Source organism: Pristiophorus japonicus, chromosome 4 (assembly GCF_044704955.1).
Source record: "Pristiophorus japonicus isolate sPriJap1 chromosome 4, sPriJap1.hap1, whole genome shotgun sequence".
NCBI classification, from domain to species: domain Eukaryota; kingdom Metazoa; phylum Chordata; class Chondrichthyes; family Pristiophoridae; genus Pristiophorus; species Pristiophorus japonicus.
Genome location: NC_091980.1, coordinates 202,883,478 through 202,908,835, shown reverse-complemented (window position 1 = coordinate 202,908,835; position 25,358 = coordinate 202,883,478).

The following is a 25,358-nucleotide window of genomic DNA, read 5'->3' as shown; positions in this document are numbered from 1 at the left end:
TGAGTCCACGGGGAGAGAAGTCAGTCCTCGGTGAGAGAAGTCAGTCCTCGGAGGGAGAAGTCAGACCACAGGGAGAGAAGTGAGTCCTCCGGGAGAGACGTCCGTCCTCGGGGAGAGAAGTCAGTCCACGGAGAGAGAAGTCTGTCCTCGGGGAGAGAATTCAGTCCTCGCGGAGAGAAGTCAGTCCTCGGGGAGAGAAGTCAGTCCTCAGGGAGAAGTCGGTCCTCGGGGAGAGAAGTCAGTCCACGGGGGGAGAAGTCCGTCCTCGGGGAGAGAAGTCAGTCCACAGGGAGAGAAGTCAGTCCTCGGGGAGAGAAGTCAGTCCTCAGAGGGAGAAGTCAGACCACAGGGAGAGAAGTGAGTCCTCGGGGAGAGACGTCAGTCCTCGGGGAGAGAAGTCAGTCCACGGGGAGAGAAGTCAGTCCACGGGGAGAGAAGTCAGTCAACGGGGATAGTAGTCAGTCCACGGGGAGAGAAGTCAGTCCTCGAGGAGAGCAGTCAGTCCTCGGGAAAAGAAGTCAGTCCACGGGGAGAGAAGTCAGTCCTCGGGGAGAGAATTCAGTCCACGGGGAGAGAAGTCAGTTCTCGGGGAGAGGAGTCAGTCCACGGGGATAGACGTCAGTCCTCGAGGAGAGAAGTCAGTCCTCAGGGAGAGAGTCAGTCCTCGGGGAGGGAAGTCAGTCCTCAGGGAGAGAAGTCACTCCACGGGGAGAGAAGTCAGTCATCGGGCAGAGAGTCAGTCCTCGGGGAGAGAAGACACTCCTCAGGGAGAAATGTCAGTCCTCGGGGAGAGAGATCAGTCCTCGGAAAGAGCAGTCAGTCCTCGGGGAGTGAAGTCAGTCCACGGGGAGAGAAGTCAGTCCACGGGGAGAGAAGTCAGTCCTCGGGGAGAGAATTCAGTCCTCAGGGATAGAGTCAGTCCTCGGGGAGGGAAGTCAGTCCTCGGGGAGAGAAGTCAGTCAACGGGGAGAGAAGTCAGTCATCGGGGAGAGAGTTAGTCCTCGGGGAGAGAAGCCACTCCTCAGGGAGAAATGTCAGTCCTCGGGGAGAGAGGTCAGTCCTCGGGAAGAGCAGTCAGTCCTCGGGGAGTGAAGTCAGTCCACGGGGAGAGAAGTCAGTCCACGGGGAGAGAAGTCAGTCCTCGGGGAGAGAAGTCAGTCCTCGGGGAGAGAAGTCAGTCCTCGGGGAGAGAAGTCAGTCCACGGGGAGAGAAGTCAGTCAACGGGGATAGTAGTCAGTCCACGGGGAGAGAAGTCAGTCCTCGAGGAGAGCAGTCAGTCCTCGGGGAAAGAAGTCAGTCCACGGGGAGAGAAGTCAGTCCTCGGGGAGAGAAGTCAGTCCAAGGGGAGAGAAGTCAGTTCTCGGGGAGAGGAGTCAGTCCACGGGGATAGACGTCAGTCCTCGAGTAGAGAAGTCAGTCCTCAGGGAGAGAGTCAGTCCTCGGGGAGGGAAGTCAGTCCTCGTGGAGAGAAGTCAGTCATCGGGGAGAGAAGTCAGTCATCGGGGAGAGAGTCAGTCCTCGGGGAGAGAAGCCACTCCTCAGGGAGAAATGTCAGTCCTCGGGGAGAGAGGTCAGTCCTCGGGAAGAGCAGTCAGTCCTCGGGGAGTGAAGTCAGTCCACGGGGAGAGAAGTCAGTCCTCGGGGAGAGAAGTCAGTCCATGGGGAGAGAAGTCAGTCTTCGGGGAGAGAAGTCAGTCCATGGGGAGAGAAGTCAGTCCTCGGGGAGGGAAGTCAGTCCTCGGGGAGAGAAGTCAGTCCACGGGGAGAGAATTCAGTCCAGGTCGAGAGAAGTCATCCCTCGGGGAGAGAAGTCAGTCCTCGGGGAGAGAAGTCAGTTCTCGGGGAGAGAAGTCAGTCCACTGGGAGATCAGTCAGCCCTCAGGCAGAGAAGTCAGTCCACGGTGAGAGAAGTCAGTCCTCGGGGAGAGAAGTCAGTTCACGGGGAGAGAAGTCAGTCCTCGGGGAGAGAAGTACGTCCTCGGGGAAGGAAGTCAGTCCTGGGGGGAGACGTCAGTCCTCGAGGAGAGAAGTCAGACTTCGGGGGGGAGTCAGTCCTCGCGGAGAGAAGTCAGTCCTCGGGGAGAGAGTCAGTCCACGGTGAGAGAAGTCGGTTCTCGGGGCGAGAAGTCAGTCCACGGGGATAGACGTCAGTCCTCGATGAGAGAAGTCAGTCCTCAGGGAGAGAGTCAGTCCTCGGGGAGGGAAGTCAGTCCTCGGGGAGAGAAGTCAGTCCACGGGGAGAGAAGTCAGTCATCGGGGAGAGAGTCAGTCATCGGGGAGAGAGACAGTCCTCGAGGAGAGAAGTCACTCCTGGGGGAGAGATGTCAGTCCTCATGGAGAGAGGTCAGTCCTCTGGGAGAGCAGAAAGTCCACGTGGAGAGAAGTCAGTCCTCGGGAAGAGAAGTCAGTCCTCGGGGAGAGAGTCAGTCCTCGGGGAGAGAAGCCACTCCGCAGGGAGAAATGTCAGTCCTCGGGGAGAGAAGTCAGTCCTCGGGAAGAGCAGTCAGTCCTCGGGGAGTGAAGTCAGTCCACGGGGATAGAAGTCAGTCCACGGGGAGAGAAGTCAGTCCTCGGAGAGAGAAGTCAGTCCTCAGGGAGAGAAGTCAGTCCATGGGGAGAGAAGTCAGTCTTCGGGGAGAGAAGTCAGTCCATGGGGAGAGAAGTCAGTCCTCGGGGAGGGAAGTCAGTCCTCGGGGAGAGAAGTCAGTCCACGGGGAGAGAATTCAGTCCAGGTCGAGAGAAGTCATCCCTCGGGGAGAGAAGTCAGTCCTCGGGGAGAAGTCAGTCCTCGGGGAGAGACGTCAGTCCTCGGGTAGAGAAGTCAGTTCTCGGGTAGAGAAGTCAGTTCTCGGGGAGAGAAGTCAGTCCACGGAGAGATCAGTCAGTCCTCAGGCAGAGAAGTCAGTCCACGGTGAGAGAAGTCAGTCCTCGGGGAGAGAATTCAGTCCCGGTCGAGAGAAGTCAGTCCGCGGGGAGGGAATTCAGTCCAGGTCGATAGAAGTCATCCCTCGGGGAGAGAAGTCAGTCCATGGGGAGAGAAGTCAGTCTTCGGGGAGAGAAGTCAGTCCATGGGGAGAGAAGTCAGTCCTCGGGGAGGGAAGTCAGTCCTCGGTGAGAGAAATCAGTCCACTGGGAGAGAATTCAGTCCAGGTCGAGAGAAGTCATCCCTCGGGGAGAGAAGTCAGTCCTCGGGGAGAGAAGTCAGTTCTCGGGGAGAGAAGTCAGTTCTCGGGGAGAGAAGTCAGTCCACTGGGAGATCAGTCAGCCCTCAGGCAGAGAAGTCAGTCCACGGTGAGAGAAGTCAGTCCTCGGGGAGAGAAGTCAGTTCACGGGGAGAGAAGTCAGTCCTCGGGGAGAGAAGTACGTCCTCAGGGAAGGAAGTCAGTCCTGGGGGAGAGAAGTCAGTCCTCGAGGAGAGCAGTCAGTCCTCGGGGAAAAAGTCAGTCCACGGGGAGAGAAGTCAGTCCTCGGGGAGAGAAGTCAGTCCACGGGGAGAGAAGTCAGTTCTCGGGGAGAGGAGTCAGTCCACGGGGATAGACGTCAGTCCTCGAGTAGAGAAGTCAGTCCTCAGGGAGAGAGTCAGTCCTCGGGGAGGGAAGTCAGTCATCGGGGAGAGAGACAATCCTCGAGGAGAGAAGTCACTCCTGGGGGAGAGATGTCAGTCCTCGGGGAGAGAGGTCAGTCCTCTGGGAGAGCAGTAAGTCCACGGGGAGAGAAGTCAGTCCTCGGGAAGAACAGTCAGTCATCGGGGAGAGAGTCAGTCCTCGGGGAGAGAAGCCACTCCTCAGGGAGAAATGTCAGTCCTCGGGGAGAGAGGTCAGTCCTCGGGAAGAGCAGTCAGTCCTCGGGGAGTGAAGTCAGTCCACGGGGAGAGAAGTCAGTCCACGGGGAGAGAAGTCAGTCCTCGGGGAGAGAAGTCAGTCCTCGGGGAGAGAAGTCAGTCCATGGGGAGAGAAGTCAGTCTTCGGGGAGAGAAGTCAGTCCATGGGGAGAGAAGTCAGTCCTCGGGGAGGGAAGTCAGTCCTCGGGGAGAGAAGTCAGTCCTCGGGGAGAGAAGTCAGTCCACGGGGAGAGAATTCAGTCCAGGTCGAGAGAAGTCATCCCTCGGGGAGAGAAGTCAGTCCTCGGGGAGAAGTCAGTCCTCGGGTAGAAAAGTCAGTTCTCGGGTAGAGAAGTCAGTTCTCGGGTAGAGAAGTCAGTTCTCGGGGAGAGAAGTCAGTCCACGGGGAAATCAGTCAGTCCTCAGGCAGAGAAGTCAGTCCACGGTGAGAGAAGTCAGTCCTCGGGGAGAGAAGTCAGTTCACGGGGAGAGAAGTCAGTCCTCGGGGAGAGAAGTACGTCCTCGGGGAGGGAAGTCAGTCCTGGGGGGAGATGTCAGTCCTCAGGGAGAGAAGTCAGACTTCGGGGGGGAGTCAGTCCTCGCGGAGAGAAGTCAGTCCTCGGGGAGAGAGTCAGTCCACGGGGAGAGAAGTCGGTCCTCGGGGCAAGAAGTCAGTCCTCGGGAAGAGCAGTCAGTTAACGGGGAGAGGAGTCAGTTCTCGGGGAGAGGAGTCAGTCCACGGGGATAGACGTCAGTCCTCGATGAGAGAAGTCAGTCCTCAGGGAGAGAGTCAGTCCTCGAGGAGGGAAGTCAGTCCTCGGGGAGAGAAGTCAGTCCACGGGGAGAGAAGTCAGTCATCGGGGAGAGAGACAGTCCTCGAGGAGAGAAGTCACTCCTCGGGGAGAGATGTCAGTCCTCGGGGAGAGAGGTCAGTCCTCTGGGAGAGCAGTAAGTCCACGGGGAGAGAAGTCAGTCCTCGGGAAGAGCAGTCAGTCCTCGGGGAGTGAAGTCAGTCCGCGGGGAGAGAAATTAGTGCACGGGGAGAGAAGTCAGTCCTCGGGGAGAGAAGTCAGTCCATGCGGAGAGAAGTCAGTCCATGCGGAGAGAAGTCTGTCCTCCGGGAGAGAATTCAGTCCTCGGGGAGAGAAGTCAGTCCTCGGGGAGAGAAGTCATGTCCTCAGGAGAAGTCGGTCCTCGGGGAGAGAAGTCAGTCCACGGGGGGTGAAGTCCGTCCTCGGGGAGAGAAGTCAGTCCACGGGGAGAGAAGTCAGTCCTCGGGGAGAGAAGTCAGTCCTCGGGGAGAGAAGTCAGACCACAGGGAGAGAAGTGAGTCCTCCGGGAGAGACGTCAGTCCTCGGGGAGAGAAGTCAGTCCACGGAGAGAGAAGTCTGTCCTCGGGGAGAGAATTCAGTCCTCGCAGAGAGAAGTCAGTTCTCGGGGAGAGAAGTCAGTCCTCAGGGAGAAGTCGGTCCTCGGGGAGAGAAGTCAGTCCACGGGGGCAGAAGTCCGTCCTCGGGGAGAGAAGTCAGTCCACGAGGAGAGAAGTCAGTCCTCGGGGAGAGAAGTCAGTCCTCGGGGAGAGAAGTCAGTCCTCGGAGGGAGAAGTCAGACCACAGGGAGAGAAGTGAGTCCTCGGGGAGAGACGTCAGTCCTCGGGGAGAGAAGTCAGTCCACGGGGAGAGAGGTCAGTTCTCGGGGAGAGGAGGCAGTCCACGGGGATAGACGTCAGTCCTCGGGGAGAGAAGTCAGTCCTCGGGGAGAGAAGTCAGACCACAGGGAGAGAAGTGAGTCCTCCGGGAGAGACGTCAGTCCTCGGGGAGAGAAGTCAGTCCACGGAGAGAGAAGTCTGTCCTCGGGGAGAGAATTCAGTCCTCGCAGAGAGAAGTCAGTTCTCGGGGAGAGAAGTCAGTCCTCAGGGAGAAGTCGGTCCTCGGGGAGAGAAGTCAGTCCACGGGGGCAGAAGTCCGTACTCGGGGAGAGAAGTCAGTCCACGGGGAGAGAAGTCAGTCCTCGGGGAGAGAAGTCAGTCCTCGAGGAGAGAAGTCAGTCCTCAGGGAGAGAGTCAGTCATCGGGGAGGGAAGTCAGTCCTCGGGGAGAGAAGTCAGTCCACGGGGAGAGAAGTCAGTCATCGGGGAGAGAGTCAGTCCTCGGGGAGAGAAGCCACTCCTCAGGGAGAAATGTCAGTCCTCGGGGAGAGTGGTCAGTCCTCGGGAAGAGCAGTCAGTCCTCGGGGAGTGAAATCAGTCCACGGGGAGAGAAGTCAGTCCACGGGGAGAGAAGTCAGTCCTCGGGGAGCGAGTCAGTCCTCGGGGAGAGAAGCCACTCCTCAGGGAGAAATGTCAGTCCTCGGGGAGAGAGGTCAGTCCTCGGGAAGAGCAGTCAGTCCTCGAGGAGTGAAGTCAGTCCACGGGGAGAGAAGTCAGTCCACGGGGAGAGAAGTCAGTCCTCGGGGAGAGAAGTCAGTCCTCGGGGAGGGAAGTCAGTCCTCGGGGAGGGAAGTCAGTTCATGGGGAGAGAAGTCAGTCATCGGGGAGAGAGTCAGTCCTCGGGGAGAGAAGCCACTCCTCAGGGAGAAATGTCAGTCCTCGGGGAGAGAGGTCAGTCCTCGGGAAGAGCAGTCAGTCCTCGGGGAGTGAAGTCAGTCCACGGGGAGAGAAGTCAGTCCTCGGGGAGAGAAGTCAGTCCTCGGGGAGACAAGTCAGTCCATGGGGAGAGAAGTCAGTCTTCGGGGAGAGAAGTCAGTCAATGGGGAGAGAAGTCAGTCCTCGGGGAGGGAAGTCAGTCCTCGGGGAGAGAAATCAGTCCTCGGGGAGAGAAGTCAGTCCTCAGGGAGAAGTCAGTCCTCGGGGAGAAGTCCGTCCTCGGGGAGAGAAGTCAGTCCTCGGGGAGAGAAGTCTGTCCTCCGGGATAGAATTCAGTCCTCGGGGAGAGAAGTCAGTCCACGGGGTGAGAAGTCAGTCCTCGGGGAGAGAAGTCAGCCCTCGGGGAGAGAAGTCAGTCCTCGGAGGGAGAGGTCAGACCACAGGGAGAGAGTCAGTCCTCGGGGAGGGAAGTCAGTCCTCGGGGAGAGAAGTCAGTCCACGGGGAGAGAAGTCAGTCATCGGGGAGAGAGTCTGTCCATGGGGAGAGAAGTCACTCCTCGGGGAGAGATGTCAGTCCTCGGGGAGAGAAGTCAGTCCTCGGGAACAGAAGTCATTCCTCGGGGAGAGAAGTCAGTCGTCGGGGAGCGAGTCTGTCCTTCGGGAGACAAGTCAGTCCACAGGGAGAGAAGTGAGTCCTCGGGGAGAGACGTCAGTCCTCGGGGAGAGAAGTCAGTCCTCGGGGAGAGAAGTCAGTCCACGGGGAGAAGTCGGTCCTCGGGGAGAGAAGTCAGTCCACGGGGGGAGAAGTCCGTCCTCGGGAAGAGAAGTCAGTCCACGGGGTGAGAAGTCAGTCCTCGGGGAGAGAAGTCAGCCCTCGGGGAGAGAAGTCAGTCCTCGGAGGGAGAAGTCAGACCACAGGGAGAGAGTCAGTCCTCGGGGAGCGATGTCAGTCCTCGGGGAGAGAAGTCAGTCCACGGGGAGAGAAGTCAGTCATCGGGGAGAGAGTCTGTCCATGGGGAGAGAAGTCACTCCTCGGGGAGAGATGTCAGTCCTCGGGGAGAGAAGTCAGTCCTCGGGAACAGAAGTCAGTCCTCGGGGAGAGAAGTCAGTCGTCGGGGAGCGAGTCTGTCCTTCGGGAGACAAGTCAGTCCACAGGGAGAGAAGTGAGTCCTCGGGGAGAGACGTCAGTCCTCGGGGAGAGAAGTCAGTCCTCGGGGAGAGAAGTCAGTCCACGGGGAGAGAAATCAGTCCACGGGGAGAGAAGTCAGTCCACGGGGAGAGAAGTCAGTCCTCGGGGAGAGAAGTCAGTCCACGGGGAGAGAAGTCAGTTCTCGGGGAGAGGAGTCAGTCCACGGGGATAGACGTCAGTCCTCGAGGAGAGAAGTCAATCCTCAGGGAGAGAGTCAGTCCTCAGGGAGGGAAGTCAGTCCTCGGGGAGAGATGTCAGTCCTCGGGGAGAGAGGTCAGTCCTCGGGGAGAGGAGTCAGTCCACGGGGAGAGAAGTCAGTCCTCGAGAAGAGCAGTCAGTCCTCGGGGAGTGAAGTCAGTACACGGGGAGAGAAGTCAGTCCACGGGGAGAGAAGTCAGTCCTCGGGGAGAGAAGTCAGTCCTCGGGGAGAGAAGTCAGTCCATGGGGAGAGAAGTCAGTCCTCGGGGAGAGAAGTCAGTCCATGGGGAGAGAAGTCAGTCCTCGGGGAGAGAAGTCACTCCTCAGGGAGAGAAGTCAGTCCTCGGGGAGAGAGGTCAGTCCTCGGGGAGAGGAGTCAGTCCACGGGGAGAGAAGTCAGTCCTCGAAAAGAGCAGTCAGTCCTCGGGGAGTGAAGTCAGTACACGGGGAGTGAAGTCAGTCCACGGTGAGAGAAGTCAGTCCACGGGGAGAGAAGTCAGTCCTCGGGGAGAGAAGTCAGTCCTCGGGGAGAGAAGTCAGTCCACGGGGAGAGAAGTCAGTCTTCGGGGAGAGAAGTGAGTTCCACGGGGAGAGACGTCAGTCCTCGGGGAGAGAAGTCAGTCCTCGGGGAGAGAAGTCAGTCCTCGGGGAGAGAAGTCAGTCCTCGGGGAGAGAAGTCAGTCCTCGGGGAGAGAAGTCAGTCCTCGGGGAGAGAAGTCAGTCCTCGGGAACAGAAGTCAGTCCTCGGGGAGAGAAGTCAGTCGTCGGGGAGCGAGTCTGTCCTTCGGGAGACAAGTCAGTCCACAGGGAGAGAAGTGAGTCCTCGGGGAGAGACGTCAGTCCTCGGGGAGAGAAGTCAGTCCTCGGGGAGAGAAGTCAGTCCACGGGGAGAAGTCGGTCCTCGGGGAGAGAAGTCAGTCCACGGGGGGAGAAGTCCGTCCTCGGGAAGAGAAGTCAGTCCACGGGGAGAGAAGTCAGTCCTCGGGGAGAGAAGTCAGCCCTCGGGGAGAGAAGTCAGTCCTCGGAGGGAGAAGTCAGACCACAGGGAGAGAGTCAGTCCTCGGGGAGGGAAGTCAGTCCTCGGGGAGAGAAGTCAGTCCACGGGGAGAGAAGTCAGTCATCGGGGAGAGAGTCTGTCCATGGGGAGACAAGTCAGTCCACAGGGAGAGAAGTCAGTCCACGGGGAGAGAAGTCAGTCCACGGGGAGAGAAGTCAGTCATCGGGGAGAGAAGTCAGTCATCGGGGAGAGAGTCAGTCCTCGGGGAGAGAAGCCACTCCTCAGGGAGAAATGTCCGTCCTCGGGGAGAGAGGTCAGTCCTCGGGAAGAGCAGTCAGTCCTCGGGGAGTGAAGTCAGTCCACGGGGAGAGAAGTCAGTCCACGGGGAGAGAAGTCAGTCCTCAGTGTGAGAAGTCAGTCCTCGGGGAGAGAAGTCAGTCCTCGGGGAGAGAAGTCAGTCCATGGGGAGAGAAGTCAGTCCATGGGGAGAGAAGTCAGTCCTCGGGGAGGGAAGTCAGTCCTCGGGGAGAGAAGTCAGTCCTCGGGGAGAGAAGTCAGTCCACGGGGAGAGAAGTCAGTCCACGGGGAGAGAAGTCAGTCCATGGGGAGAGAAGTCAGTCTTCGGGGAGAGAAGTCAGTCCATGGGGAGAGAAGTCAGTCCTCGGGGAGAGAAGTCAGTCCACGTCGAGAGAAGTCAGCCCTCGGGGAGAGAAGTCAGTCCTCAGGGAGAAGTCGGTCCTCGGGGTGAGAAGTCAGTCCACGGGGGGAGAAGTCCGTTCTCGGGGAGAGAAGTCAGTCCATGGGGAGAGAAGTCAGTCCTCGGGGAGAGAAGTCAGCCCTCGGAGAGAGAAGTCAGTCCTCGGAGGGAGAAGTCAGACTACAGGGAGAGAAGTGAGTTCCTCGGGGAGAGACGTCAGTCCTCGGGGAGAGAAGTCAGTCCTCGGGGAGAGAAGTCAGTCCTCGGGGAGAGAAGTCAGTCCTCGGGGAGAGAAGTCAGTCCTCGGGGAGAGAAGTCAGTCCTCGGGAACAGAAGTCAGTCCTCGGGGAGAGAAGTCAGTCGTCGGGGAGCGAGTCTGTCCTTCGGGAGACAAGTCAGTCCACAGGGAGAGAAGTGAGTCCTCGGGGAGAGACGTCAGTCCTCGGGGAGAGAAGTCAGTCCTCGGGGAGAGAAGTCAGTCCACGGGGAGAAGTCGGTCCTCGGGGAGAGAAGTCAGTCCACGGGGGGAGAAGTCCGTCCTCGGGAAGAGAAGTCAGTCCACGGGGTGAGAAGTCAGTCCTCGGGGAGAGAAGTCAGCCCTCGGGGAGAGAAGTCAGTCCTCGGAGGGAGAAGTCAGACCACAGGGAGAGAGTCAGTCCTCGGGGAGGGAAGTCAGTCCTCGGGGAGAGAAGTCAGTCCACGGGGAGAGAAGTCAGTCATCGGGGAGAGAGTCTGTCCATGGGGGGACAAGTCAGTCCACAGGGAGAGAAGTCAGTCCACGAGGAGAGAAGTCAGTCCACGGGGAGAGAAGTCAGTCATCGGGGAGAGAAGTCAGTCATCGGGGAGAGATTCAGTCCTCGGGGAGAGAAGCCACTCCTCAGGGAGAAATGTCCGTCCTCGGGGAGAGAGGTCAGTCCTCGGGAAGAGCAGTCAGTCCTCGGGGAGTAAAGTCAGTCCACGGGGAGAGAAGTCAGCCCACGGGGAGAGAAGTCAGTCCTCAGTGAGAGAAGTCAGTCCTCGGGGAGAGAAGTCAGTCCTCGGGGAGAGAAGTCAGTCCATGGGGAGAGAAGTCAGTCTTCGGGGAGAGAAGTCAGTCCATGGGGAGAGAAGTCAGTCCTCGGGGAGGGAAGTCAGTCCTCGGGGAGAGAAGTCAGTCCACGGGGAGAGAATTCAGTCCAGGTCGAGAGAAGTCATCCCTCGGGGAGAGAAGTCAGTCCTCGGGGAGAAGTCAGTCCTCGGGGAGAGACGTCAGTCCTCGGGTAGAGAAGTCAGTTCTCGGGTAGAGAAGTCAGTTCTCGGGGAGAGAAGTCAGTCCACGGGGAGATCAGTCAGTCCTCAGGCAGAGAAGTCAGTCCACGGTGAGAGAAGTCAGTCCTCGGGGAGAGAAGTCAGTTCACGGGGAGAGAAGTCAGTCCTCGGGGAGAGAAGTACGTCCTCGGGGAGGGAAGTCAGTCCTGGGGGGAGACGTCAGTCCTCGGGGAGAGAAGTCAGACTTCGGGGGGGAGTCAGTCCTCGCGGAGAGAAGTCAGTCCTCGGGGAGAGAGTCAGTCCACGGGGAGAGAAGTCAGTCCACGGGGAGAGAAGTCAGTTCTCGGGGAGAGGAGTCAGTCCACGGGGATAGACGTCAGTCCTCGATGAGAGAAGTCAGTCCTCAGGGAGAGAGTCAGTCCACGGGGAGAGAAGTCAGTCCTCGGGCAGAGAAGTCAGTCGTCGGGGAGAGAAGTCAGTCCTCGGGGAGAGAAGTCAGTCCTCGGGGAGTGAAGTCAGTCCATGCGGAGAGAAGTCAGTCTTCGGGGAGAGAAGTCAGTCCATGGGGAGGGAAGTCAGTCCTCGGGGAGAGAAGTCAGTCCACGGGGAGAGAATTCAGTCCACGTCGAGAAAAGTCAGCCCTCGGGGAGAGAAGTCAGTCCTCGGGGAGAGAAGTCAGTCCTCGGGGAGAAGTCAGTCCTCGGGGAGAAGTCAGTCCTCGGGGAGTGAAGTCAGTCCTCGGGCAGTGAGTCAATCCATGGGGAGGGAGTCAGTCCTCGGGGAGAGACGTCAGTCCTCGGGGAGAGAAGTCAGTCCTCAGGGAGAAGTCAGTCCTCGGGGAGAGAAGTCAGTCCTCGGGCAGAAGTCCGTCCTCGGGGAGAGAAGTCAGTCCACGGGGAGAGAAGTCTGTCCTCCGGGAGAGAAGTCAGTCCACGGGGAGAGAAGTCAGTCCTCGGGGAGAGAAGTCAGTCCTCGGACGGAGAAGTCAGACTACAGGGAGAGAAGTGAGTTCCTCGGGGAGAGACGTCAATCCTCGGGGAGAGAAGTCAGTCCTCGGGGAGAGAAGTCAGTCCTCGGGGAGAGAAGTCAGTCCACGGGGAGAGAAGTCAGTCCACAGGGAAAGAAGTCAGTCCTCGAGGAGAGCAGTCAGTCGTCGGGTAGAGAAGTCAGTCCTCGGGGAGAGAAGTCAGTCCACGGGAAGAGAAGTCAGTTCTCGGGGAGAGCAGTCAGTCCAAGGGGATAGACGTCAGTCCTCTAGGAGAGAAGTCAGTCCTCAGGGAGAGAGTCAGTCCTCGGGGAGGGAAGTCAGTCCTCGGGGAGAGAAGTCAGTCCACGGGGAGAGAAGTCAGTCCACGGGACAGCAGTCAGTCCACGGGGAGAGAAGTCAGTCCTCGGGAACAGAAGTCAGTCCTCGGGGAGAGAAGTCAGTCCTCGGGGAGAGAGTCTGTCCTTCGGGAGACAAGTCAGTCCACAGGGAGAGAAGTGAGTCCTCGGGGAGAGACGTCAGTCCTCGGGGAGAGAAGTCAGTCCTCGGGGAGAGAAGTCAGTCCACGGGGAGAGAAGTCAGTCCACGGGGAGAGAAGTCAGTCCACGGGGAGAGATGTCAGTCATCGGGGAGAGAAGTCGGTCATCGGGGAGAGAGTCAGTCCTCAGGGAGAGAAGCCACTTCTCAGGGAGAAATGTCAGTCCTCGGGGATAGAGGTCAGTCCTCGGGAAGAGCAGTCAGTCCTCGGGGAGTGAAGTCAGTCCACGGAGAGAGAAGTCAGTCCACGGGGAGAGAAGTCAGTCTTCGGGGAGAGAAGTCAGTCCTCGGGGAGAGAAGTCAGTCCGTGGGGAGAGAAGTCAGTCCATGGGGAGAGAAGACAGTCCTCGGGGAGGGAAGTCAGTCCTCGGGGAGAGAAGTCAGTCCACGGGGAGAGAATTCAGTCCAGGTCGAGAAAAGTCATCCCTGGGGGAGAGAAGTCAGTCCTCGGGGAGAAGTCAGTTCTCGGGGAGAGACGTCAGTCCTCGGGTAGAGAAGTCAGTTCTCGGGTAGAGAAGTCAGTTCTCGGGGAGAGAAGTCAGTCCACGGCGAGATCAGTCAGTCCTCAGGCAGAGAAGTCAGTCCATGGTGAGAGAAGTCAGTCCTCGGGGAGAGAAGTCAGTTCACGGGGAGAGAAGTCAGTTCTCGGGGAGAGAAGTACGTCCTCGGGGAGGGAAGTCAGTCCTGGGGGGAGACGTCAGTCCTCGGGGAGAGAAGTCAGACTTCGGGGGGGAGTCAGTCCTCGCGGAGAGAAGTCAGTCCTCGGGGAGAGAGTCAGTCCACGGGAAAGAGAAGTCGGTCCTCGGGGCGAGAAGTCAGTCCTCGGGAAGAGCAGTCAGTCCACGGGGAGAGAAGTCAGTTCTCGGGGAGAGGAGTCAGTCCACGGGGATAGAAGTCAGTCCTCGATGAGAGAAGTCAGTCCTCAGGGAGAGAGTCAGTCCTCGGGGAGGGAATTCAGTCCTCGGGGAGAGAAGTCAGTCCACGGGGAGAGATGTCAGTCCTCGGGGAGAGAGGTCAGTCCTCTGGGAGAGCAGTAAGTACACGGGGAGAGAAGTCAGTCCTCGAGAAGAGCAGTCAGTCCTCGGGGAGTGAAGTCAGTCCGCGGGGAGAGAAGTTAGTCCACGGGGAGAGAAGTCAGTCCTCGGGCAGAGAAGTCAGTCCTCGGGGAGAGAAGTCAGTCCTCAGGGAGAGAAGTCAGTCCATGCGGAGAGAAGTCAGTCCATGCGGAGAGAAGTCAATCTTCGGGGAGAGAAGTCAGTCCATGGGGAGAGAAGTCAGTCCTTGGGGAGGGAAGTCAGTCCTTGGGGAGGGAAGTCAGTCCTCGGGGAGAGAAGTCAGTCCACGGGGAGAGAATTCAGTCCACGTCGAGAAAAGTCAGCCCTCGGGGAGAGAAGTCAGTCCTCGGGGAGAGAAGTCAGTCCTCGGGGAGAAGTCAGTCCTCGGGGAGAAGTCAGTCCTCGGGGAGAAGTCAGTCCTCGGGGAGTGAAGTCAGTCCTCGGGCAGTGAGTCAATCCATGGGGAGGGAGTCAGTCCTCGGGGAGAGACGTCAGTCCTCGGGGAGAGAAGTCAGTCCTCCGGGAGAAGTCAGTCCTCGGGGAGAGAAGTCAGTCCTCGGGCAGAAGTCTGTCCTCGGGGAGAGAAGTCAGTCCACGGGGAGAGAAGTCTGTCCTCCAGGAGAGAAGTCAGTCCACCGGGGGAGAAGTCCGTCCTCGGGGAGAGAATTCAGTCCATGGGGAGAGAAGTCAGTCCTCGGGGAGAGAAGTCAGCCCTCGGGGAGAGAAGTCAGCCCTCGGGGAGAGAAGTCAGTCCTCGGAGGGAGAAGTCAGACCTCGGAGGGAGAAGTCAGACCACAGGGAGAGAAGTGAGTCCTCGGGGAGAGACGTCAGTCTTCGGTGAGAGAAGTCAGTCCACGGGGAGAGAAGTCAGTTCTCGGGTAGAGAAGTCAGTTCTCGGGGAGAGAAGTCAGTCCACGGGGAGATCAGTCAGTCCTCAGGCAGAGAAGTCAGTCATCGGGGAGAGATGTCAGTCCTCGGGGAGAGATGTCAGTCCTCGGGGAGAGAGGTCAGTCCTCTGGGAGAGGAGTCTGTCCACGGGGAGAGAAGTCAGTTCTCGAGAAGAGCAGTCAGTCCTCGGGGAGTGAAGTCAGTCCACGGGGAGAGAATTCAGTCCACGGGGAGAGAAGTCAGTCCTCGGGGAGAGAAGTCAGTCCTCGGGGAGAGAAGTCAGTCCATGCGGAGAGAAGTCAGTCCTCGGGGAGAGAAGTCAGTCCATGGGGAGAGAAGTCAGTCCTCGGGGAGAGAAGTCAGTCCTCGGGGAGAGAAGTCAGTCCACGGGGAGAGAAGTCAGTCCTCGGGGAGAGAAGTCAGTCCACGGGGAGAGAAGTCAGTTATCGGGGAGAGGACTCAGTCCACGGGGATAGACGTCAGTCCTCGAGTAGAGAAGTCAGTCCTCAGGGAGAGAGTCAGTCCTCGGGGAGGGAAGTCAGTCCTCGTGGAGAGAAGTCAGTCCACGGGGAGAGAATTCAGTCCACGTCGAGAAAAGTCAGCCCTCGGGGAGAGAAGTCAGTCCTCGGGGAGAGAAGTCAGTCCTCGGGGAGAAGTCAGTCCTCGGGGAGAAGTCAGTCCTCGGGGAGAAGTCAGTCCTCGGGGAGAGAAGTCAGTCCACGGGGAGAGAAGTCTGTCCTCCGGGAGAGAAGTCAGTCCACCGGGGCAGAAGTCCGTCCTCGGGGAGAGAATTCAGTCCATGGGGAGAGAAGTCAGTCCTCGGTGAGAGAAGTCAGCCCTCGGGGAGAGAAGTCAGCCCTCGGGGAGAGAAGTCAGTCCTCGGAGGGAGAAGTCAGACCTCGGAGGGAGAAGTCAGACCACAGGGAGAGAAGTGAGTCCTCGGGGAGAGACGTCAGTCTTCGGTGAGAGAAGTCAGTCCACGGGGAGAGAAGTCAGTCCACGGGGAGAGAAGTCAGTCCACGGGGAGAGAAGTCAGTCCTTGACCAGAGCAGTCAGTCCTCGGGGAGAGAAGTCAGTCCACGGGGAGAGAAGTCAGTCATCGGGGAGAGATGTCAGTCCTCGGGGAGAGATGTCAGTCCTCGGGGAGAGAGGTCAGTCCTCTGGGAGAGGAGTCTGTCCACGGGGAGAGAAGTCAGTTCTCGAGAAGAGCAGTCAGTCCTCGGGGAGTGAAGTCAGTCCACGGGGAGAGAATTCAGTCCACGGGGAGAGAAGTCAGTCCTCGGGGAGAGAAGTCAGTCCTCGGGGAGAGAAGTCAGTCCATGCGGAGAGAAGTCAGTCCTCGGGGAGAGAAGTCAGTCCATGGGGAGAGAAGTCAGTCCTCGGGGAGAGAAGTCAGTCCTCGGTGAGAGAAGTCAGTCCACGGGGAGAGAAGTCAGTCCTCGGGGAGAGAAGTCAGTCCACGGGGAGAGAAGTCAGTTCTCGGGGAGAGGACTCAGTCCACGGGGATAGACGTCAGTCCTCGAGTAGAGAAGTCAGTCCTCAGGGAGAGAGTCAGTCCTCGGGGAGGGAAGTCAGTCCTCGTGGAGAGAAGTCAGTCATCGGGGAGAGAAGTCAGTCATCGGGGAGAGAGTCAGTCCTCGGGGAGAGAAGCCACTCCTCAGGGAGAAATGTCAGTCCTCGGGGAGAGAGGTCAGTCCTCGGGAAGAGCAGTCAGTCCTCGGGGAGTGAAGTCAGTCCACGGGGAGAGAAGTCAGTCCACGGGGAGAGAAGTCAGTCCTCGGGGAGAGAAGTCAGTCCTCAGGGAGAGAAGTCAGCCATGGGGAGAGAAGTCAGTCTTCGGTGAGAGAAGTCAGTCCATGGGGAGAGAAGTCAGTCCTCGGGGAGGGAAGTCAGTCCTCGGGGAGAGAAGTCAGTCCACGGGGAGAGAATTCAGTCCAGGTCGAGAGAAGTCATCCCTCGGGGAGAGAAGTCAGTCCTCGGGGAGAAGTCAGTCCTCGGGGAGAGACGTCAGTCCTCGGGTAGAGAAGTCAGTTCTCGGGGAGAGAAGTCAGTCCACTGGGAGATCAGTCAGTCCTCAGGCAGAGAAGTCAGTCCACGGTGAGAGAAGTCAGTCCTCGGGGAGAGAAGTCAGTTCACGGGGAGAGAAGTCAGTCCTCAGGGAGAGAAGTACGTCCTCGGGGAAGGAAGTCAGTCCTGGGGGGAGACGTCAGTCATCGGGGAGAGAAGTCAGACTTCGGGGGGGAGTCAGTCCTGGCGGAGAGAAGTCAGTCCTCGGGGAGAGCAGTCAGTCCACGTCGAGAAAAGTCAGCCCTCGGGGAGAGAAGTCAGTCCTCGGGGAGAGAAGTCAGTCCTCGGGGAGAAGTCAGTCCTCGGGGAGAAGTCAGTCCTCGGGGAGAAGTCAGTCCTCGGGGAGAGAAGTCAGTCCACGGGGAGAGAAGTCTGTCCTCCGGGAGAGAAGTCAGTCCACCGGGGCAGAAGTCCGTCCTCGGGGAGAGAATTCAGTCCATGGGGAGAGAAGTCAGTCCTCGGTGAGAGAAGTCAGCCCTCGGGGAGAGAAGTCAGCCCTCGGGGAGAGAAGTCAGTCCTCGGAGGGAGAAGTCAGACCTCGGAGGGAGAAGTCAGACCACAGGGAGAGAAGTGAGTCCTCGGGGAGAGACGTCAGTCTTCGGTGAGAGAAGTCAGTCCACGGGGAGAGAAGTCAGTCCACGGGGAGAGAAGTCAGTCCACGGGGAGAGAAGTCAGTCCTTGACCAGAGCAGTCAGTCCTCGGGGAGAGAAGTCAGTCCACGGGGAGAGAAGTCAGTCATCGGGGAGAGATGTCAGTCCTCGGGGAGAGATGTCAGTCCTCGGGGAGAGAGGTCAGTCCTCTGGGAGAGGAGTCTGTCCACGGGGAGAGAAGTCAGTTCTCGAGAAGAGCAGTCAGTCCTCGGGGAGTGAAGTCAGTCCACGGGGAGAGAATTCAGTCCACGGGGAGAGAAGTCAGTCCTCGGGGAGAGAAGTCAGTCCTCGGGGAGAGAAGTCAGTCCATGCGGAGAGAAGTCAGTCCTCGGGGAGAGAAGTCAGTCCATGGGGAGAGAAGTCAGTCCTCGGGGAGAGAAGTCAGTCCTCGGGGAGAGAAGTCAGTCCACGGGGAGAGAAGTCAGTCCTCGGGGAGAGAAGTCAGTCCACGGGGAGAGAAGTCAGTTCTCGGGGAGAGGACTCAGTCCACGGGGATAGACGTCAGTCCTCGAGTAGAGAAGTCAGTCCTCAGGGAGAGAGTCAGTCCTCGGGGAGGGAAGTCAGTCCTCGTGGAGAGAAGTCAGTCATCGGGGAGAGAAGTCAGTCATCGGGGAGAGAGTCAGTCCTCGGGGAGAGAAGCCACTCCTCAGGGAGAAATGTCAGTCCTCGGGGAGAGAGGTCAGTCCTCGGGAAGAGCAGTCAGTCCTCGGGGAGTGAAGTCAGTCCACGGGGAGAGAAGTCAGTCCACGGGGAGAGAAGTCAGTCCTCGGGGAGAGAAGTCAGTCCTCAGGGAGAGAAGTCAGTCCATGGGGAGAGAAGTCAGTCTTCGGTGAGAGAAGTCAGTCCATGGGGAGAGAAGTCAGTCCTCGGGGAGGGAAGTTAGTCCTCGGGGAGAGAAGTCAGTCCACGGGGAGAGAATTCAGTCCAGGTCGAGAGAAGTCATCCCTCGGGGAGAGAAGTCAGTCCTCGGGGAGAAGTCAGTCCTCGGGGAGAGACGTCAGTCCTCGGGTAGAGAAGTCAGTTCTCGGGGAGAGAAGTCAGTCCACTGGGAGATCAGTCAGTCCTCAGGCAGAGAAGTCAGTCCACGGTGAGAGAAGTCAGTCCTCGGGGAGAGAAGTCAGTTCACGGGGAGAGAAGTCAGTCCTCAGGGAGAGAAGTACGTCCTCGGGGAAGGAAGTCAGTCCTGGGGGGAGACGTCAGTCATCGGGGAGAGAAGTCAGACTTCGGGGGGGAGTCAGTCCTGGCGGAGAGAAGTCAGTCCTCGGGGAGAGCAGTCAGTCCACGGGGAGAGAAGTCAGTTCTCGGGGAGAGGAGTCAGTCCACGGGGATAGACGTCAGTCCTCGATGAGAGAAGTCAGTCCTCAGGGAGAGAGTCAGTCCTCGGGGAGGGAAGTCAGTCCTCGGGGAGAGAAGTCCGTCCTCGGGGAGAGAAGTCAGTCCACGGGGAGAGAATTCTGTCCTCCGGGAGAGAAGTCAGTCCACGGGGGGAGAAGTCCGTCCTCGGGGAGAGAATTCAGTCCATGGGGAGAAAAGTCAGTCCTCGGGGAGAGAAGTCAGCCCTCGGGGAGAGAAGTCAGCCCTCGGGGAGAGAAGTCAGTCCTCGGAGGGAGAAGTCAGACCACAGGGAGAGAAGTGAGTCCTCGGGGAGAGACGTCAGTCTTCGGGGAGAGCAGTCAGTTCACGGGGAGAGAAGTCAGTCCTCGGGGAGAGAAGTACGTCCTCGGGGAGGGAAGTCAGTCCTGGGGGGAGACGTCAGTCCTCGGGGAGAGAAGTCAGACTTCGGGGGGAGTCAGTCCTCGCGGAGAGATGTCAGTCCTCGGGGAGAGAGTCAGTCCACGGGGAGAGAAGTCGGTCCTCGGGGCGAGAAGTCAGTCCTCGGGAAGAGCAGTCAGTCCACGGGGAGAAAAGTCAGTTCTCGGGGAGAGGAGTCAGTCCACGGGGATAGACGTCAGTCCTCGATGAGAGAAGTCAGTCCTCAAGGAGAGAGTCAGTCCTCGGGGAGGGAAGTCAGTCCTCGGGGAGAGAAGTCAGTCCACGGGGAGAGAAGTCAGTCATCGGGGAGAGAGACAGTCCTCGAGGAGAGAAGTCACTCCTCGGGGAGAGATGTCAGTCCTCGGGGAGAGAGGTCAGTCCTCTGGGAGAGCAGTAAGTACACGGGGAGAGAAGTCAGTCCTCGAGAAGAGCAGTCAGTCCTCGGGGAGTGAAGTCAGTCGGCGGGGAGAGAAGTTAGTCCACGGGGAGAGAAGTCAGTCCTCGGGCAGAGAAGTCAGTCCTCGGGGAGAGAAGTCAGTCCTCGGGGAGAGAAGTCAGTCCATGCGGAGAGAAGACAGTCCATGCGGAGAGAAGTCAGTCTTCGGGGAGAGAAGTCAGTCCATGGGGAGAGAAGTCAGTCCTTGGGGAGGGAAGTCAGTCCTTGAGGAGGGAAGTCAGTCCTCGGGTAGAGAAGTCAGTCCACGGGGAGAGAATTCAGTCCACGTCGAGAAAAGTCAGCCCTCGGGGAGAGAAGTCAGTCCTCGGGGAGAGAAGTCAGTCCTCGGGGAGAAGTCAGTCCTCGGGGAGAAGTCAGTCCTCGGGGAGAAGTCAGTCCTCGGGGAGAGAAGTCAGTCCACGGGGAGAGAAGTCTGTCCTCCGGGAGAGAAGTCAGTCCACCGGGGCAGAAGTCCGTCCTCGGGGAGAGAATTCAGTCCATGGGGAGAGAAGTCAGTCCTCGGTGAGAGAAGTCAGCCCTCGGGGAGAGAAGTCAGCCCTCGGGGAGAGAAGTCAGTCCTCGGAGGGAGAAGTCAGACCTCGGAGGGAGAAGTCAGACCACAGGGAGAGAAGTGAGTCCTCGGGGAGAGACGTCAGTCTTCGGTGAGAGAAGTCAGTCCACGGGGAGAGAAGTCAGTCCACGGGGAGAGAAGTCAGTCCACGGGGAGAGAAGTCAGTCCTTGACCAGAGCAGTCAGTCCTCGGGGAGAGAAGTCAGTCCACGGGGAGAGAAGTCAGTCATCGGGGAGAGATGTCAGTCCTCGGGGAGAGATGTCAGTCCTCGGGGAGAGAGGTCAGTCCTCTGGGAGAGGAGTCTGTCCACGGGGAGAGAAGTCAGTTCTCGAGAAGAGCAGTCAGTCCTCGGGGAGTGAAGTCAGTCCACGGGGAGAGAATTCAGTCCACGGGGAGAGAAGTCAGTCCTCGGGGAGAGAAGTCAGTCCTCGGGGAGAGAAGTCAGTCCATGCGGAGAGAAGTCAGTCCTCGGGGAGAGAAGTCAGTCCATGGGGAGAGAAGTCAGTCCTCGGGGAGAGAAGTCAGTCCTCGGGGAGAGAAGTCAGTCCACGGGGAGAGAAGTCAGTCCTCGGGGAGATAAGTCAGTCCACGGGGAGAGAAGTCAGTTCTCGGGGAGAGGACTCAGTCCACGGGGATAGACGTCAGTCCTCGAGTAGAGAAGTCAGTCCTCAGGGAGAGAGTCAGTCCTCGGGGAGGGAAGTCAGTCCTCGTGGAGAGAAGTCAGTCATCGGGGAGAGAAGTCAGTCATCGGGGAGAGAGTCAGTCCTCGGGGAGAGAAGCCACTCCTCAGGGAGAAATGTCAGTCCTCGGGGAGAGAGGTCAGTCCTCGGGAAGAGCAGTCAGTCCTCGGGGAGTGAAGTCAGTCCACGGGGAGAGAAGTCAGTCCACGGGGAGAGAAGTCAGTCCTCGGGGAGAGAAGTCAGTCCTCAGGGAGAGAAGTCAGTCTTCGGTGAGAGAAGTCAGTCCATGGGGAGAGAAGTCAGTCCTCGGGGAGGGAAGTCAGTCCTCGGGGAGGGAAGTCAGTCCACGGGGAGAGAATTCAGTCCAGGTCGAGAGAAGTCATCCCTCGGGGAGAGAAGTCAGTCCTCGGGGAGAAGTCAGTCCTCGGGGAGAGACGTCAGTCCTCGGGTAGAGAAGTCAGTTCTCGGGGAGAGAAGTCAGTCCACTGGGAGATCAGTCAGTCCTCAGGCAGAGAAGTCAGTCCACGGTGAGAGAAGTCAGTCCTCGGGGAGAGAAGTCAGTTCACGGGGAGAGAAGTCAGTCCTCGGGGAGAGAAGTACGTCCTCGGGGAAGGAAGTCAGTCCTGGGGGGAGACGTCAGTCATCGGGGAGAGAAGTCAGACTTCGGGGGGGAGTCAGTCCTGGCGGAGAGAAGTCAGTCCTCGGGGAGAGAGTCAGCCCACGGGGAGAGAAGTCGGTCCTCGGGGCGAGAAGTCAGTCCTCGGGAAGAGCAGTCAGTCCACGGGGAGAGAAGTCAGTTCTCGGGGAGAGGAGTCAGTCCACGGGGATAGACGTCAGTCCTCGATGAGAGAAGTCAGTCCTCAGGGAGAGAGTCAGTCCTCGGGGAGGGAAGTCAGTCCTCGGGGAGAGAAGTCAGTCCACGGGGAGAGAAGTCAGTCATCGGGGAGAGAGACAGTCCTCGAGGAGAGAAGTCACTCCTCGGGGAGAGATGTCAGTCCTCGGGGAGAGAGGTCAGTCCTCTGGGAGAGCAGTAAGTCCACGGGGAGAGAAGTCAGTCCTCGGGAAGAGCAGTCAGTCATCGGGGAGAGAGTCAGTCCTCGGGGAGAGAAGCCACTCCTCAGGGAGAAATGTCAGTCCTCGGGGAGAGAGGTCAGTCCTCGGGAAGAGCAGTCAGTCCTCGGGGAGTGAAGTCAGTCCACGGGGAGAGAAGTCAGTCCACGGGGAGAGAAGTCAGTCCTCGGGGAGAGAAGTCAGTCCATGGGGAGAGAAGTCAGTCTTCGGGGAGAGAAGTCAGTCCATGGGGAGAGAAGTCAGTCCTCGGGGAGGGAAGTCAGTCCTCGGGGAGGGAAGTCAGTCCTCGGGGAGAGAAGTCAGTCCACGGGGAGAGAATTCAGTCCAGGTCGAGAGAAGTCATCCCTCGGGGAGAGAAGTCAGTCCTCGGGGAGAAGTCAGTCCTCGGGGAGAGACGTCAGTCCTCGGGTAGAGAAATCAGTTCTCGGGGAGAGAAGTCAGTCCACTGGGAGATCAGTCAGTCCTCAGGCAGAGAAGTCAGTCCACGGTGAGAGAAGTCAGTCCTCGGGGAGAGAAGTCAGTTCACGGGGAGAGAAGTCAGTCCTCGGGGAGAGAAGTACGTCCTCGGGGAGGGAAGTCAGTCCTGGGGAGAGACGTCAGTCCTCGGGGAGAGAAGTCAGACTTCGGGGGGGAGTCAGTCCTCGCGGAGAGAAGTCAGTCCTCGGGGAGAGAGTCAGTCCACGGGGAGAGAAGTCGGTCCTCAGGACGAGAAGTCAGTCCTCGGGAAGAGCAGTCAGTCCACGGGGAGAGAAGTCAGTTCTCGGGGAGAGGAGTCAGTCCACGGGGAGAGAAGTCTGTCATCGGGGAGAGAGACTGTCCTCGAGGAGAGAAGTCACTCCTCGGGGAGAGAAGTCACTCCTCGGGGAGAGATGTCAGTCCTCGGGGAGAGAGGTCAGTCCTCTGGGAGAGCAGTAAGTCCACGGGGAGAGAAGTCAGTCCTCGGGAAGAGCAGTCAGTCCTCGGGGAGTGAAGTCAGTCCGCGGGGAGAGAAGTTAGTCCACGGGGAGAGAAGTCAGTCCTCGGGCAGAGAAGTCAGTCCTCGGGGAGAGAAGTCAGTCCTCGGGGAGAGAAGTCAGTCCATGCGGAGAGAAGTCAGTCATCGGGGAGAGAGACAGTCCTCGAGGAGAGAAGTCACTCCTCGGGGAGAGATGTCAGTCCTCGGGGAGAGAGGTCAGTCCTCTGGGAGAGCAGTAAGTCCACGGGGAGAGAAGTCAGTCCTCGGGAAGAGCAGTCAGTCCTCAGTGAGTGAAGTCAGTCCGCGGGGAGAGAAGTTAGTCCACGGGGAGAGAAGTCAGTCCTCGGGCAGAGAAGTCAGTCCTCGGGGAGAGAAGTCAGTCCTCGGGGAGAGAAGTCAGTCCATGCGGAGAGAAGTCAGTCCATGCGGAGAGAAGTCAGTCTTCGGGGAGAGAAGTCAGTCCATGGGGAGAGAAGTCAGTCCTTGGGGAGGGAAGTCAGTCCTTGGGGAGGGAAGTCAGTCCTCGGGGAGAGAAGTCAGTGCACGGGGAGAGAATTCTGTCCACGTCGAGAAAAGTCAGCCCTCGGGGAGAGAAGTCAGTCCTCGGGGAGAGAAGTCAGTCCTCGGGGAGAAGTCAGTCCTCGGGGAGAAGTAAGTCCTCGGGGAGTGAAGTCAGTCCTCGGGCAGTGAGTCAATCCATGGGGAGGGAGTCAGTCCTCGGGGAGAGACGTCAGTCCTCGGGGAGAGAAGTCAGTCCTCAGCGAGAAGTCCGTCGTCGGGGAGAGAAGTCAGTCCACGGGGAGAGAAGTCTGTCCACCGGGAGAGAAGTCAGTCCACGGGGGGAGAAGTCCGTCCTCGGGGAGAGAATTCAGTCCATGGGGAGAAAAGTCAGTCCTCGGGGAGAGAAGTCAGCCCTCGGGGAGAGAAGTCAGACCACAGGGAGAGAAGTGAGTCCTCGGGGAGAGACGTCAGTCTTCGGGGAGAGAAGTCAGTTCACGGGGAGAGAAGTCAGTCCTCGGGGAGAGAAGTACGTCCTCGGGGAGGGAAGTCAGTCCTGGGGGGAGACGTCAGTCCTCGGGGAGAGAAGTCAGACTTCGGGGGGAGTCAGTCCTCGCGGAGAGATGTCAGTCCTCGGGGAGAGAGTCAGTCCACGGGGAGAGAAGTCGGTCCTCGGGGCGAGAAGTCAGTCCTCGGGAAGAGCAGTCAGTCCACGGGGAGAAAAGTCAGTTCTCGGGGAGAGGAGTCAGTCCACGGGGATAGACGTCAGTCCTCGATGAGAGAAGTCAGTCCTCAGGGAGAGAGTCAGTCCTCGGGGAGGGAAGTCAGTCCTCGGGGAGAGAAGTCAGTCCACGGGGAGAGAAGTCAGTCATCGGGGAGAGAGACAGTCCTCGAGGAGAGAAGTCACTCCTCGGGGAAAGATGTCAGTCGTCGGGGAGAGAGGTCAGTCCTCTGGGAGAGCAGTAAGGACACGGGGAGAGAAGTCAGTCCTCGAGAAGAGCAGTCAGTCCTCGGGGAGTGAAGTCAGTCCGCGGGGAGAGAAGTTAGTCCACGGGGAGAGAAGTCAGTCCTCGGGCAGAGAAGTCAGTCCTCGGGGAGAGAAATCAGTCCTCGGGGAGAGAAGTCAGTCCATGCGGAGAGAAGACAGTCCATGCGGAGAGAAGTCAGTCCTTGGGGAGGGAAGTCAGTCCTTGAGGAGGGAAGTCAGTCCTCGGGGAGAGAAGTCAGTCCACGGGGAGAGAATTCAGTCCACGTCGAGAAAAGTCAGCCCTCGGGGAGAGAAGTCAGTCCTCGGGGAGAGAAGTCAGTCCTCGGGGAGAAGTCAGTCCTCGGGGAGAAGTCAGTCCTCGGGGAGAAGTCAGTCCTCGGGGAGAGAAGTCAGTCCACGGGGAGAGAAGTCTGTCCTCCGGGAGAGAAGTCAGTCCACCGGGGGAGAAGTCCGTCCTCGGGGAGAGAATTCAGTCCATGGGGAGAGAAGTCAGTCCTCGGGGAGAGAAGTCAGCCCTCGGGGAGAGAAGTCAGTCCTCGGAGGGAGAAGTCAGACCTCGGAGGGAGAAGTCAGACCACAGGGAGAGAAGTGAGTCCTCGGGGAGAGACGTCAGTCTTCGGTGAGAGAAGTCAGTCCACGGGGAGAGAAGTCAGTCCACGGGGAGAGAAGTCAGTCCACGGGGAGAGAAGTCAGTCCACGGGGAGAGAAGTCAGTCCTCGACCAGAGCAGTCAGTCCTCGTGGAGAGAAGTCAGTCCACGGGGAGAGAAGTCAGTCATCGGGGAGAGATGTCAGTCCTCGGGGAGAGATGTCAGTCCTCGGGGAGAGAGGTCAGTCCTCTGGGAGAGGAGTCTGTCCACGGGGAGAGAAGTCAGTTCTCGAGAAGAGCAGTCAGTCCTCGGGGAGTGAAGTCAGTCCACGGGGAGAGAATTCAGTCCACGGGGAGAGAAGTCAGTCCTCGGGGAGAGAAGTCAGTCCTCGGGGAGAGAAGTCAGTCCATGCGGAGAGAAGTCAGTCCTCGGGGAGAGAAGTCAGTCCATGGGGAGAGAAGTCAGTCCTCGGGGAGAGAAGTCAGTCCACGGGGAGAGAAGTCAGTCCTCGGGGAGAGAAGTCAGTCCACGGGGAGAGAAGTCAGTTCTCGGGGAGAGGACTCAGTCCACGGGGATAGACGTCAGTCCTCGAGTAGAGAAGTCAGTCCTCAGGGAGAGAGTCAGTCCTCGGGGAGGGAAGTCAGTCCTCGTGGAGAGAAGTCAGTCATCGGGGAGAGAAGTCAGTCATCGGGGAGAGAGTCAGTCCTCGGGGAGAGAAGCCACTCCTCAGGGAGAAATGTCAGTCCTCGGGGAGAGAGGTCAGTCCTCGGGAAGAGCAGTCAGTCCTCGGGGAGTGAAGTCAGTCCACGGGGAGAGAAGTCAGTCCACGGGGAGAGAAGTCAGTCCTCGGGGAGAGAAGTCAGTCCTCAGGGAGAGAAGTCAGTCCATGGGGAGAGAAGTCAGT